The 13,055-nt window shown below is 50.5% G+C and overlaps 1 protein-coding gene across 1 annotated transcript in view; it reads right to left on the bottom strand.

Moving 5' to 3' along the window:
* The window catches only part of CNR1 (cannabinoid receptor 1), a 161,372-nt gene extending 149,373 nt beyond the window's left edge, over nt 1-11,999 (bottom strand). Inside the window, exon 1 of the mRNA XM_086926664.1 lies at nt 11,841-11,999. The gene's annotated coding sequence lies outside the window, so the exon portion shown is untranslated. The remainder of the gene's footprint in view (nt 1-11,840) is intronic.
* Between the last annotated feature and the right edge of the window lie 1,056 nt (nt 12,000-13,055).

Raw genomic sequence — 13,055 nt, 5'->3', positions numbered from 1 at the left:
GGAAGAAAGGCGGCGGCCAGCTAAGTGGAATTGTATTTCTTTTTTAAGTCCCCCCCCCCATCCCCCCCCTTCGCCTGCCCATCCTGCCCTCCCCACCACCACTGCCCCATAGCAGCTGCCACTGTGCAGGTGAGTGCAGTGAGTGACAACACCCTGAGCAAGGGATGTTTTGGTGGTCCATGAGACCCCCTTTCCTAGTTTTTAGGTGGCACCCTTGGATGGACCGTATTCAGAGGCGCTCTGACTGTGCACATCTTTTGTACGCTTCCCCTGGCAGCTTTTTTGCCTCTGTGCTGATGTCTATAATACGGGGCGGGCAGAGAGGCAAAGTGTTCCCTCATTTACACAGGTCCACACATCCATGCAAATGAGGGGAAGCCCGCGTGGCATTGTGCCAGTGCCATCTGTCTTACAGCAAGCGGGGCATATGCCCGTCAGGCTCCTGAGGTTCTGTGTGTAATACTTCCCCAGGTGGGGATACTCAGCTGTAGTATAAAAAAAGATTCGTGAAGGACGCAGGGTGAATGGTGAAACTCTCCGCAGGCTGCAGGCTTGCAGCTGCAGAGGTTTGCCAGCAATGCCAGCCACATGGGTTGGAAAGGCTGAAAGGAATCAAACTGTGAAATGGGAGTGCGAAGAAAAGCGCCAGGGATGGGAAGGGCAGACACGGGCTTCTGGCCAGGCGAGTGTCTAGACAGGTGACGTCACTGCACCGAGGGCTCCTGAAGGAAGCTTCCTGCATGCTTTATTTCTCAAAGCCCTTTTTAAAAACGATTGTGTCAAGACCATGACTTCTGGCGAGGGGTGGGGGGCGAGGGAGGTGTCCTCAGTCCAGCTGTCTTCCGTGAACACCGACCAATGGAGCTACCTTTCTGATCTACGTCACGCGTCTCTGCGTTGGGACCCCCCTCTGCTCTGAGAGCCGAGCTCTGCTCTGCCCCCGTGAGCGGACGAAGATTTATATTTTTGCTTTTGTGCATTAAAAACAAATTCCGTGCCACAGTTCAGAGGGCCGCGCCTCTCAACCGACTTTTCATTTGTAGCATCCGTTTAATACAGGCTGTTTTGCTGTACGGAGTTATTCCTTTTCACTGATATAATGGTTTGCTAGACTCTGCTACGTCACAGTTTGTTATATTTTGTTATTTCGTGCCATTTATGTCGCACAATTAAGGTGTTTTCTTGGCGCTGTAAAACAGACGACAAACGTTTATTTTATAGCGTCCTCCGTTGATGAAATACATGTTTGCACTCTATAAATCCCGCGCATACAGGATGTGATGTTATTCAGCTGTGGTTTGGGAAATATTGAAGCATTGCGGAATCGATAAGATTGGGTGTGACGGAAATGTCTTTCGCCTTCGTTATCCCTTAGAGATGCCCAGGTAAAGAGCAGGGCAGGGGATAAAGGTTAACAAATAAAAGCATTGCCCGAACTTTTAAATGCAGTGAACTCTTTAGCTTAGCAAAGATGTCTTGGGCCAGGTGCAAGCAATGACCGCCCCCCTCCCCTATTGACTGCTGTTGATATAGTAAAACAAACCAAATCTCATGGATCAAACAGACCCTTCTGGCTCTGGGCCCGGTGCCACTGCACATGCAGCACCAATGGTCGCTGCTCCTCAGATTGGGGGCGCGGCACGTGCCGTTTAGGCGTCATACCTAAATCCGTACTCTTGGGGGCGCTGTGGGATCAGAGATTTCTTGTCAGCACGTACCTTTACCCAACTTATATACCGCATAAAACGTGCAACCAATATTTCCATAGGAATAAGGTATTTACTTTGCTTAGTAAGGTCCTCATACAAGTTATCATGGTTAATCTTCGTTATGTGTCGGAGAACTCTTCTCTGCGGAAAAGACCGACAGCGCGACTCCTGTTGGGTGAATCCGGTATTACACCCATCTTTGTTTTGTGCTTGATATGTAATTCGTACACTAGTCTATGACAAAAAGTAAAACCTCGGCTTGCGATAAAAGGCTGTTCAACCATTTCTATAATAAGAGGGCCGGGATGTGATTGCGGGTTTGTTCTTCGTGGCGTTTTGACGAGGTCACTGCACTTGGCTTTTTAATAAGCATAAAGGGGGATATAGTGCTATTATTATGTCGTCAACACTTCGTCACAGTTAGTCGACACTACTAATGCATACAATTCTTTCTGTAAAATCTGTAAGGATATGTGCTCGCCGCTGGCTTCTGACTGGGTTATACGCCGCCGTCAGAGCAGAAGCCCGAACATCAAGTCTCGTGAAAACGCACTATTATTCCCCATCCAATGAAGTGCATACACGGCTCGCACACAATTTGTGTGTGGCGGTGGGAACATGTGTGATTTCTTCATACACTATCTGGCGCCTGCCAGTCAGCCCCGTGACCCTTCCGGGTAAACATGGGAAAACAGATCAGGCCGACCGAGTTCACCAGGTCCACCCCTCCCCGTGTTCACACAAGCGCCGGGCCCGCGCTGCACTCTCTCTCTCTCCTCAGGGACTGTCACCAGAAGCATCCCCATAACAACGGGGAGCCGCTTCCTCTGCCCCCTCCCGGGTGCAGACTTGTGCCAATTAACAGGGCCCCAGCCAGAAGTGTCAGCGCCCCGGGCTGGGGGCGTGAGTGAGGGCGCCGGGGACACGGGCTGGTGCTGTGGGTTCACCGCGCCGTGTGACTGGGCCGCCTAGGGCTCGGTGCCACGGAGGGTGCAGTGCCCTGCACACGACCGAGTGCGGTGGTGCAGCCAGTACGTCATCATGGGACCTACTGCAAGGAAGGAATGAACTCCCGACGGCTGTTTCAACTGTGACATACACCAACAATCAGAGTTGTGTGGGCCCCGGTGCAGCTGCTCCTGCTGCGCCAATGATAGCTATGCTCCTGGCTATGTGAACGGGGATTATCTACTGGCTAAAGAGGCCCTGGGGGAAACGTTCTATCTGCGCATAGGTGGCACACTAGCGGGTTTATTTAAGAGCCCTTGCGTCACTTTTACGCCGCTGGTGCGTCACTTTTTGTGACGCACCAGCGGAGTAAAAAATGTGCCTTGTTGCACCATATTTACAATGTGACACATCTAGGTAGATGCGTCCCTTTATAAACCCCTGCGTCACATTATACCTGTGCCGGGTATAATGTATGGAAGGGGGCGTTTTGAAGCAAGAAAGAGTGATAGAAGTGACGCAGTGAAATCTATAAGATTTCACTGCACCATTTCTTGGACGCTAATGCATCAAAATTTTACGCCTGCCTCATGGCAGGCATAAGACTGACGCAGGCACTAACAACATCGGACTTGCCCATATGAAAGTACACATTGCTGGAGTTGAGGCACTTTTGTGACACACTCCAGCAATGCGTCACTTTTGCGCCTAAAGATACGTCAGAAATACTGACGTATCTGCAACTCCTTGCGACATGATGCGTCATACTGTAAATATGACGCATCGTTAATGTCGCAGAGGGAGCGCAGTGGAAAGTGACGCATCACTGTTTTCACGAAGCGATGCTTCACTTTCCATAAATAAGGCCCAAGCTTCCTTGACCCCGTGTTATGCGCAGGGTCTCTGTAATTTTGCGTGGAGGTGGGGGTTTGCTAATTATGCGGGATGGCTGAGTAAATTATGCGGCAAGAAAAGGCAAAATCTGCTGCGTAATTTGACACCTATTGTGATAATATTACTTCATTATTTGACTTTTTTTTATCTTGTTAACACTGTCTGGGCATTGGTTGCACCACATTAGAACCACTTTAACACCCAAATGTAGCAATAAGCAACAGAAAGGACAGTGTTTTAAATAGGCCGGTACTGTCTCTGAAGTGAGTATCAGCGCTTTTTTATTTTGAGAGAGAGAGAGAGTACCGGCACTTCTCAAGAGAGACGTAATACTTTTAATTGGAGAGTACCGGCACTTGTCAGAAACAAGCAGGTACTCTGGTACAGGGTAACTGCACTTCTTTTTTCCCATTTCAAGCTGTAAAGGCAAAGGGCCTTTCACAGCAGAGCAACAGGTGCTGCTGCGTTTTTGTAACTTTTGAACGGTTGGACCTGCAAGCATCTTTTGTAGTAAAATCTGCAGATTGCACATCAAATGATGGATTATGTGGCAAATGCTGCAAATCTGTAATTATGCAGAAAAAACACAGCCGCATAATGACATAATTCCAGTGGTCCTGAGTTATGCGTGACGCCTTTAATTGGGCCGGCTCTCCAGCCACAAGCACAATGAATTATGTATGGAAGTATGCAAATTCCAGAAGGAAAACGATGCAAACACTACTCATCCCTGGCACGGACAGCTTGAGATTGCCAAGCACTATACAAAATATGGTCAGGCTTCTCTGCGATTTCTGCCACACGTGGTCTAAGAGTACAATTGCTAATATTCAAGTTACTTCAAAGAGGGTTCTCCATTACTGTGTTTCTTCAGGGCAGGAATTACCCTGATCACATGAATCCATACAAATGATTTCAGCTCCAGAGCTTTCTGGCACATGTAAGAAAGATTGAATTTTGCCAGAGTAGTGTGGCATTTGTGTCAACTAGCCCCATGGCAGGAGGGTCACATTGGCCCACTTATGTTTTCTTAAGGCACAGTAGCATAGCAAGGGCAACATAGTCCTTAACCCATTCACTGCGGCGGCTATTCCGCCGCAGTGCTGGGGGGGCGGGGCAGAAATGCAGCAGGCGCATGCTGGTGACGGAACCGCTCCGTCACCAGCGTCGGTTGCGCTGTGCTTATGACGGAGCGGTTCCGTCATGGCCCCACCCGCTCAATAGAACGCTCAGCGCAGGCGCGGAATTCTCGCTGCGCAGGGGCGTCGGGCGGGCCATGATGGAACCGCTCCGTCATCAGCACAGCGCCACCGCAGCTGATGACAGAGCGGTTCCGTCATCAGGAGGGGAGGGGTTAAAGCAAGCAAGGAAAACAGCCCCCATTCCCAGTTTAGGCAGTAATTAAAAATTGCTACGATTGGAATAGAGTGGGCCTCCTGAATCTCAGAGCCCTGGTGCCACTGCACCCGCTGCATGATTGATTGCCACTCCCCTGTTCGGGCCCAGCACTTTGCATGTTTAAAGTTATGGATACCTGCATACAATAATGAATGTAAACAAGGCCTGGCACCACCAGTGCTAATGTTAAAAAGCCCCAGCATTTGACTGTGACCCACTTGTCATGGCAGCCATGATGCTGGAATTATTTCCCCCCCTTAGCAAAGTTCTCAAGAATACCAGGTCCATTCATGAGTAGCTCGTGAGTAGCTCATCCTGTATAGGTGTGGCTTTAGGTGCTAGGATTTACAGCTCTGGTTTTATAAACAGAACTATATTCTCCAAGAATGAAACAAAGTGAAACATCTGGCTGTGGCTTTGCATGATGGGACTCGCAGCTCTGGTTTTATACATAGACAGGATTGCAAGCCCCAAAATGCACAGCAAAACATATGGCTGCAGCTTTGCGGCTGGGACTTGTAGCTCCGATTTTACAATTGGATATCAGGGCCACAAGACCCCAAATGCACAGTAATACATCTGGGTGCAGCTCTGTGTGCTGAGACTTGCAGCTCTAATTCTTCAATTGGGTAAACAGGGCTACAAGTCCCACAATGCACAGCAAAACAACTTGGCTGAGTCTTTGCGTGCTGGGGCAAGCAGTTCTGATTTCACAGTTGGCTAAACTGGCCTGAAAGCCTCAAAATGCACAGGAAAACATCTGGGTGAGTTACTTATACATGAACAGAGGACACTTGAGGGGTCTTCCATAGGTGACAGCACACCCGTTCCCTGTAAATCTAGTGCATCTGACGCAGACTCCTTGGGATACTTTATCTCAGCTCTTAGGTAGGCGGGTCCTGCTTTAGGATAACATGACTCAGCACAACAGATCATGAACAGCATAGCACCTCCACCCGGCCCATATGTGTGACATCGGAATTTCATTCGGTGATTGTGAGCTTGCACTGTGCATTCATCCGTAAGTGCTTCAGGCGGGACAAGGCGAGGCGATGACAGCCAGACGAACACATTGGAAATTGCGGGTGTCTGCGAGACTTGAGAATACATTTATATCCTCAGAAATGCACAGAAATGAACAATGATTGATTGGACTGTACAAACGTCGATCCAGTGATCAGCGCGTTGTACAGCCTGATCACCGTTCATTTCCGTGCAACATTTTTTATTTAAACAATGCAACTGTCTGGCACGTGGATATGGCGCAGCGAGATATTCTCAGAACACCCCTCCCCCCTCCTTACGTAAGTGAGCGCTGCCTGCCTCCTGGCCTAGTAACTCGCCCTCTGCTATACCTGTGCCAGTGGGCACGGAGGGCGTTGCAGCCATTCCTGACTACTAAACTAACTGGTTTCCACATCCAATGTATCAACAAAAAGAATGGATCGGACCGGATTTATAAATAAAAAATGCCCGGGACGTCTTACTGCGCCAGTCCCTCGTCTTGGACCTGTGCAGGCAGAGGTCAGGAGGCGAGCCAAGTACACCCTCTTGCCTGTCTCTTTTTCAGACAATGCACTTTTCTATTCTTTTTCTGCTAGTGCGTGACAAACACAGGGCCAACTAGGGAGCGATGTTAATGTCTGCGCTTTTTATAACACCGGCAGAACCCGCCCCAAGTAAAGCACTGCCCGTCTATGTAGGTAAGCAGCAGCAAAGGAGGTTATGAGGCGGCACGTCACTTTGATGGCTACATTCTAAGCGCTGAGTTTTAAGGCATTCCTTCGTGTTGTCGCGAGCAGCAATTTATGGAATGAATAATTCTATTGATTAGGCAGTTTGGGCTCCCTTTTGATTTAAAATCTACGATTGTACGCCTGGAGCTGTCACGACGCAATCCATGAGACCAGCTGGCATGGAGAAGGCGCGCACGCAGTACTAGCCAAGTGTGCCCGTGGTTTACTACTGGTGCCCCCACAGCTCACTAGTGAAAACGGTTACAAAGAATGCAAACATACATTCTATTAAAAGTCGTTCTTTCGGGAATAACCGCCGTAGAAACGCTACTACCAGGGAGCTCAGCTTTCCTTCTAGATTCTGTCTCCTCCCCCCATAGAATGGGTGAGAGAAAGCGCTTTACTAATGTATGGTCTTCAAAGCACGTATGAGTCTGCCTTGCTCAGATTCAAACTCTTGCCCAGTGGCACGCTTCCCTGCATCGGTGAACAATTAGCGTTAAACCACCTACATATCTGGCCACTTTATCAAAAAAGATCAATTTGCTCCACAGGAGGTAAAAACCCTTGGCTGCACCAAATGCACAGATTGTTTAAGTTGCGGATTCTCGGAAAATGCAAACACGTGTGCAGCTAACCAAAATAACCCTATACGTCGGTGAAAAGCGCGTCGCGCTTGCATGTTTTGTTAAAGTAGTTTCAAATCAGAATAGATTACAGTAGATTTACATTGAATCAATACATCAAAGGGACTGCTTGTAACTGGAGTCGGGGGCGGGGCACCCACTGCACGGTGTTCAGTTCGACTTTGAACCTGCAACTGGCGGTGAAAGTGAGTCTGAGCCTTGCAGCGCCCTCATTCATTGAAGTGCCCTTTGCCTCATTACTGTGCAATAAAGCGCCTAACTACACTGAAGCATGGAGCTGGGCGCAGTGTACACCAAAGCCTCCGTCGGGAGAGTGGTTACACAACAGACGGACGTCTTTCAGCAGAGCAGACGGAGAACAGGCATCAAGAGCACGCGCCGCGCTCCCGACTCCTGACAGAGCTGCTCATGACAGGACGGGGTCCAGAGAGAGCGGGAGTCCGTGCGGAGCTCACACCCATCATCTAGGAAAGCGTGCGTCGTGACTGGGGGGAAGCGAGTCGGAAGGGAGGGCAAGGAAGGGGAATATTCCGTATTCAGACGAAGAGAAGGGGCTGGCAGGGAGCTGGAGCGCTGCTGAGGGAAAGAACATGTTCCTAGTGTGTTCCACCAAAGATGAAGTCTACCTCCCTAAATACCTGTCTGTCTGTCTGTATGTCTGTCTGCTGTCTGTCTGTCTGTCAACCTCTCTGTCTGTCTGTCTGTCTGTCAACCTCCCTGTTTGTCTGTCTGTCTATCAACCTCCCTGGTAGTAGTGCGCACAATACATTGTTATACCACAACATAACATATCCATCCATCCATCCATCCATCCATCCATCCATCCATCCATCCATCCATCCATCCATCCATCCATCCGGCTGTCTATCTATCATTCTTAGCATCCTCTCTCTCTCTCTCTCTCTCTCTCTCTCTCTCTCTCTCTCTGCATCCCCCCCCCCACACACACACATACACTCTGCGTTTTATCTTCCCTATTCATCGCTGCCTATGTGAATTGTTTTCTTGGAAGTGCCTGCTTGTCTGTATGTGCTTCTGTATTTGTGTGTGTATGTTCATGTAGATTAATATGTTTGCATCTCTATGTGGGGGATGGGAATAAGCATATGCTTTGTGTGCCCGGGTATCTGTGTTTATATGTAGTTCTGTCCGCCAGTGTGTCTACGTGTTGTGAATGTGTATATAGTTGTGTATGTGAGTGATTGTGTCTGCGTGTGCCTGTGTGTAGTGGGTGTGTTTGTGCAGCCTGTGATCTTCTTTCTATCTGGCCTTCTGTGGGAATCTGCGTGTGGTCTGAGGGTTAGTGTGGTTGGGTGTGTGTCTTCCGCTCTGTGTGTGCTTCAACCACAATACAGGTGGAGAATGTAATCCTCATCCCGTAGCAGCAAGTCCAGCAGAGGTATGACCGACACAGCCCCAGGCGCTGCTGGGGGTACATTTTAAGGCCGGTGTTGTTCTGCAGGCGGGGATTGGTTGTCTCCAGTCGCGAAAGGAAAGACTGCCGGTTCTGTCCTTTCTTCCACGAGTCTGCCAGCCTTCTAGGTTCAGACCGACTTGGAGGCAGAGGCTGGTAGGAAGAAGAATGCAGGCTTTCCACCCACACTGTGGCTGATGGGCATCCCCTTACATTAGCCTCATACCTCCTAACAGCCGTTGAAGAGGGAGGCAGCACACTCAGTAAAGCAAAACCCCCTCAACTCACCACGCCCAACCCTGGGGGCAGAAAAAGAACAAGAGACGCTGGTTTCTTGCACTGTCCATCCTCGCTTACATAAGCACCACCTTAACTAACACACTCCTGTCGAATCCCGGTCTTATGCGCCAAGAGGCAGCTGTAATTGTAGTGTGCGCTATACGAATGCTGCTATTCATTTAGGCTCTAAGATTCCTTCCTCGGTGTGTAGACTGATAAGCCACCCTTGATTTCTAACTGATGGACTCTCCCCTTAGGGTTGACCTGAAAGTCTTTTCAAACGTGCAGGGTTCGGGTACTTTCTAGAACTACACTGTGCACGCGCCTGAGCGGCCCCATAAGGGGTAGTAAGAGCTTTATAAATGTTACAATACAATGCACACACAGGCGCACCCTAAAGATAAGGAAATATTTCAATGAGAGCACAGCACACCTTCAAGCTACAGAAATCTCCTGACCCCCGCCGTGCAAGTAATGCCTCGCCTTCCTCCCCACCCCTGTGGTGCAAGGTCCTACCGGCCACTGAGAGGGCAGCTGTCAATATTCGAGGCACCCGTCTATCTGCACTACAAGGCCTTATTAAGGATAATCAACATTTCCACAAAGCAGGCAGGGCTGCATAAATAATGCAGGCGCGCACGCGCGCACCCACAAGCTCACGCGCGCAGTGCAAAGGGCAATGAAAAATTCGACACAGGTGCAGCAAAGGGGCGGGCACGGGAAGATGCACCCCGGGGAGCATAACCCTGAACTGATAATAATCATTATAGTCATAATCACAGGCAGGAGGAAGCACTTTCCCCGGAAGCAACAGGAAAGCACGCGGTCCCCGAAGCAGTATAAGGTGTCCGGCAGCACTGGCCTGTCCCGAAGGTCGACGGCCGAGTTTTTGCTTGAGCGGCAATAAGAGATTGTCTTGAATTTGGCGACTGCCACAATGCTCAGCAGTGTGAATGCCACATTTCTCAAACGAGAAGCACAGCCTTCCTTCAGCTGCGCGTTTGCTGCGACCAAGTTCGCTGTCCACAGACAAGGTGCTGAACCAGCGAGGGAGCGGCCTCCCTGCCTCCAAAGACCCAGGGTGCCCCCAGCCTCGCGCTGCCTCATCACGGTACTCGGTGCTGCGCCTCTTATGGGCGGTTATCAGCGCGGTTGTTTCCACACCGTCGCCTCGGGTAGCGAGGGAAGAATCTCCATCACAAAGTCCCTCGAGGCTTTGAAACTAACGCGTAAAAAAGGTTCGCGAAGGGACATGAAAACACTACCCACTGCAGCAGCTATGATGTGTGTCCTATTGCAAGGAAGGGCAGGGGCTCCCTAGTCGTTGTTTGAAGTGTCACATACAGCACCAATCGTGGTCTCGTGGGACCCTCAGTCCTCTGAGCCCCGGTGCAACTGCACCAGCCACACCAGTGGAGCATAAACCCCTGACCTTTTGTCTTTAAAGACCGGCCCGCAGACCGTGGGTGCACCAACCCTCACTTTTGCTCTGTCTTGCGTCTTTCTCGTGTTTTTCCACTTCCCGGGCACGGCTGGTTTCCATCTGTCAGCCGCATAATGGCTTCACGGGTTAATCGATATTGTTCAGCGTGTCGCTGCGGACGGCCAGTAAAGAGGTATAAATTGAAATAAAAGTACCCCGAAGGTAGCATCAGTCTGAGTGGCAGTATTCTGGCGGTAACCAGGCTGCAGATGAAACAAAGACGTCTTGTCTAGTGGCTGACACAGGCAATGCGGAGATCTATCAGTTCCTCTTCACACGGCCTCCTCTCCAAATAATCTATTAAAAAGAGAGATGGCACTGACACGGAACAGTCACGTGACAGGCAGTCTGTTATATTTCATTTTGTGCAGGCTACGTGACAGAATTAACCCAAACGGCTGAACATCAAGGCACGCCGCTTATCGAACAGGGGCACGTGCGAGCAATATGTGCGATAAAATGATACTAAAATCTAAGACACTTTAATCTTCCGGATAAACAACATCGTTAATATAAATCATATTTATCTTCATATTGTATGCTGGAGGCGTATCTCGCTGCTCGTATGTCACCCTTCAACTCAACAAGCACTGCTAGTGCATATAAAAGGCAGCCAGAAACAAACACTCACGCAAACAACCACACATTCGCGTGCTCAGGAACGCACAAATGTGCATGCACGCACACACGCACTCACGCACAAAAGGAACACACACACGTTGAGGAGGACACAGACACATGCATTCGTGAGTTCTCGTCTATGCACAGGCACACACTCAAATGTGCATACACACGCGTGTCGTGAACATGCATAATGCAGACAAACCATTCAGTAGTATGACTACGCTGCGCATCTGAGACATGTTGTTAACACTCACATAACTAGGCAGCTCAACTGGAAAGACAGGCGATTACATTATAAATATTTTGTGACTGTGAGTGAGGGTGTGAGCGCGAGCATTCATTATGTACTTATATAACCAGCTTTCTAAGCACTATGTAAAGCCGCCAGTTTAACGCTTTTATTCGTCCTGTTTCAGAGTTCGTTTATTTATTGAACTTAGATGCTTGTAACCGAAAAACAGTTTCCGAATTTTAGGGATACCATTTGCCCTCCCGCGCAGGCATCGAACGAAGTTTCTTAATGTATGGTTTCAGCCTCAGGTCATGGGCACCGACCCTCGGTGTCGCCCCGGGGAAGCATCTGTGAGCTGCGGCAAGCCCTGGAGACTGTTTCAGACCGGAGAAGTAGAAGAAAGTGTGCAGTACAAAAACAGCCAGCGCGCACCGGAGCCACCTGTTACTGCGCCCCTCCCAGAGCCCAGTGCTTACCGGTCACATCACTCGCCCCACTCCGGCTGCAGTCGCTCCCGCACTGTGGCACTCTGAGCTCAAGCAGGGGTGGTCGTCCTGGGCTGGAGACGCTCTCGCGCTGACTCTCTGGAGCTCAGGCAGGGGTGGTCCTCCTGGACTGGAGATGCTTCGCTCTCTGTCTTTGTGGAGCTTAGACAGAGCTGGTCCTTCTGTGCTGCCGAGAGCTCCCGGGCTGCAGTACCGGGCTACGCCGGCAGAGGGGGGTGCTTGGTGTAAACCGCTTCCCCGACAGTGCAAGACCGGGCAGCCCGGCGGCAGAGAGTGAGAGGCAGGAAGGGCTCTTCCGCGGGCAGCCTGGGGGCAGTGAAGGGGGTGCTGGCACCTCTTCTTTCACGAGGTGTCAGTCTCGTATCAGAAGCATGGGGGAGGTGGGGGCAGCAAGGGGTGGAGCAGATGAGATTTCTCTTCTGCCTGTCGTCCTCTTCAAAGGCTTCCTCTGTTCGCAGTGTCTTAGGGATGGTGCTCCACACAGCTGCCCCGCATCCCCCCCTGCGCCTACTGCGCGCTTCCTGCTCCCCTGGGTGTTTCTGTGCTCGCTGCCTCTCCCAGCACCTCTCTCCCCGCCTGTATGCGCGCCTCTTTTTGTTGCCCCCTCTTTCCTGCTCTCAGTTCCCATTTATGAGGCAGCCCCTCATCACGTGTTAATGCGATTCTGTGCTGGCACCGCACATCGGCTACGAGAACAAGTGCGGGAGAGATGGCTGGAACACGCAGGGAGTCGGGAGGAGGCAGCCGTCACACGCAGCCAGTCAGTCACACACTCACAGTCACGGGCACATGCTGCCACCGAAGCTGCTGGGGGTGGATGCATCTCGCGTGCCCTCGACAGCAGACGGATGCCGCATAATTCAGGGCTGCTTGCACTGACGAACCCGGCTTCCGCCTTTTTACCCACCTGTGACTCCCTTTTCAAGGAAATTATGGGGTGGTATTTGAGATCAAGTGTGTCCTTTCTCCCATCCCATGAAAGTATTCTGCCCCACATGAAACGCCCCACATGGCATCAAATTCTGTTTAGATGCGCATTTATTCACGATTACCCTTGTTAGTCGCTTAGAAGGCGAGGTCAACTTTTTGCGCTTGAATGGCGTCTGCGTGAGCGAGGCAGCCTGTACAATGTCTAGACCTACAGTGTTTTGCACAGAGACAGACTCAGTTTCCCAATTCACACCC

The sequence above is a fragment of the Lissotriton vulgaris genome, chromosome 6 (assembly GCF_964263255.1).
Source record: "Lissotriton vulgaris chromosome 6, aLisVul1.2, whole genome shotgun sequence".
NCBI classification, from domain to species: domain Eukaryota; kingdom Metazoa; phylum Chordata; class Amphibia; order Caudata; family Salamandridae; genus Lissotriton; species Lissotriton vulgaris.
The sequence above is the reverse complement of the archived record's forward strand: the minus strand, read 5'-3'. Positions and strand labels throughout refer to the sequence as shown.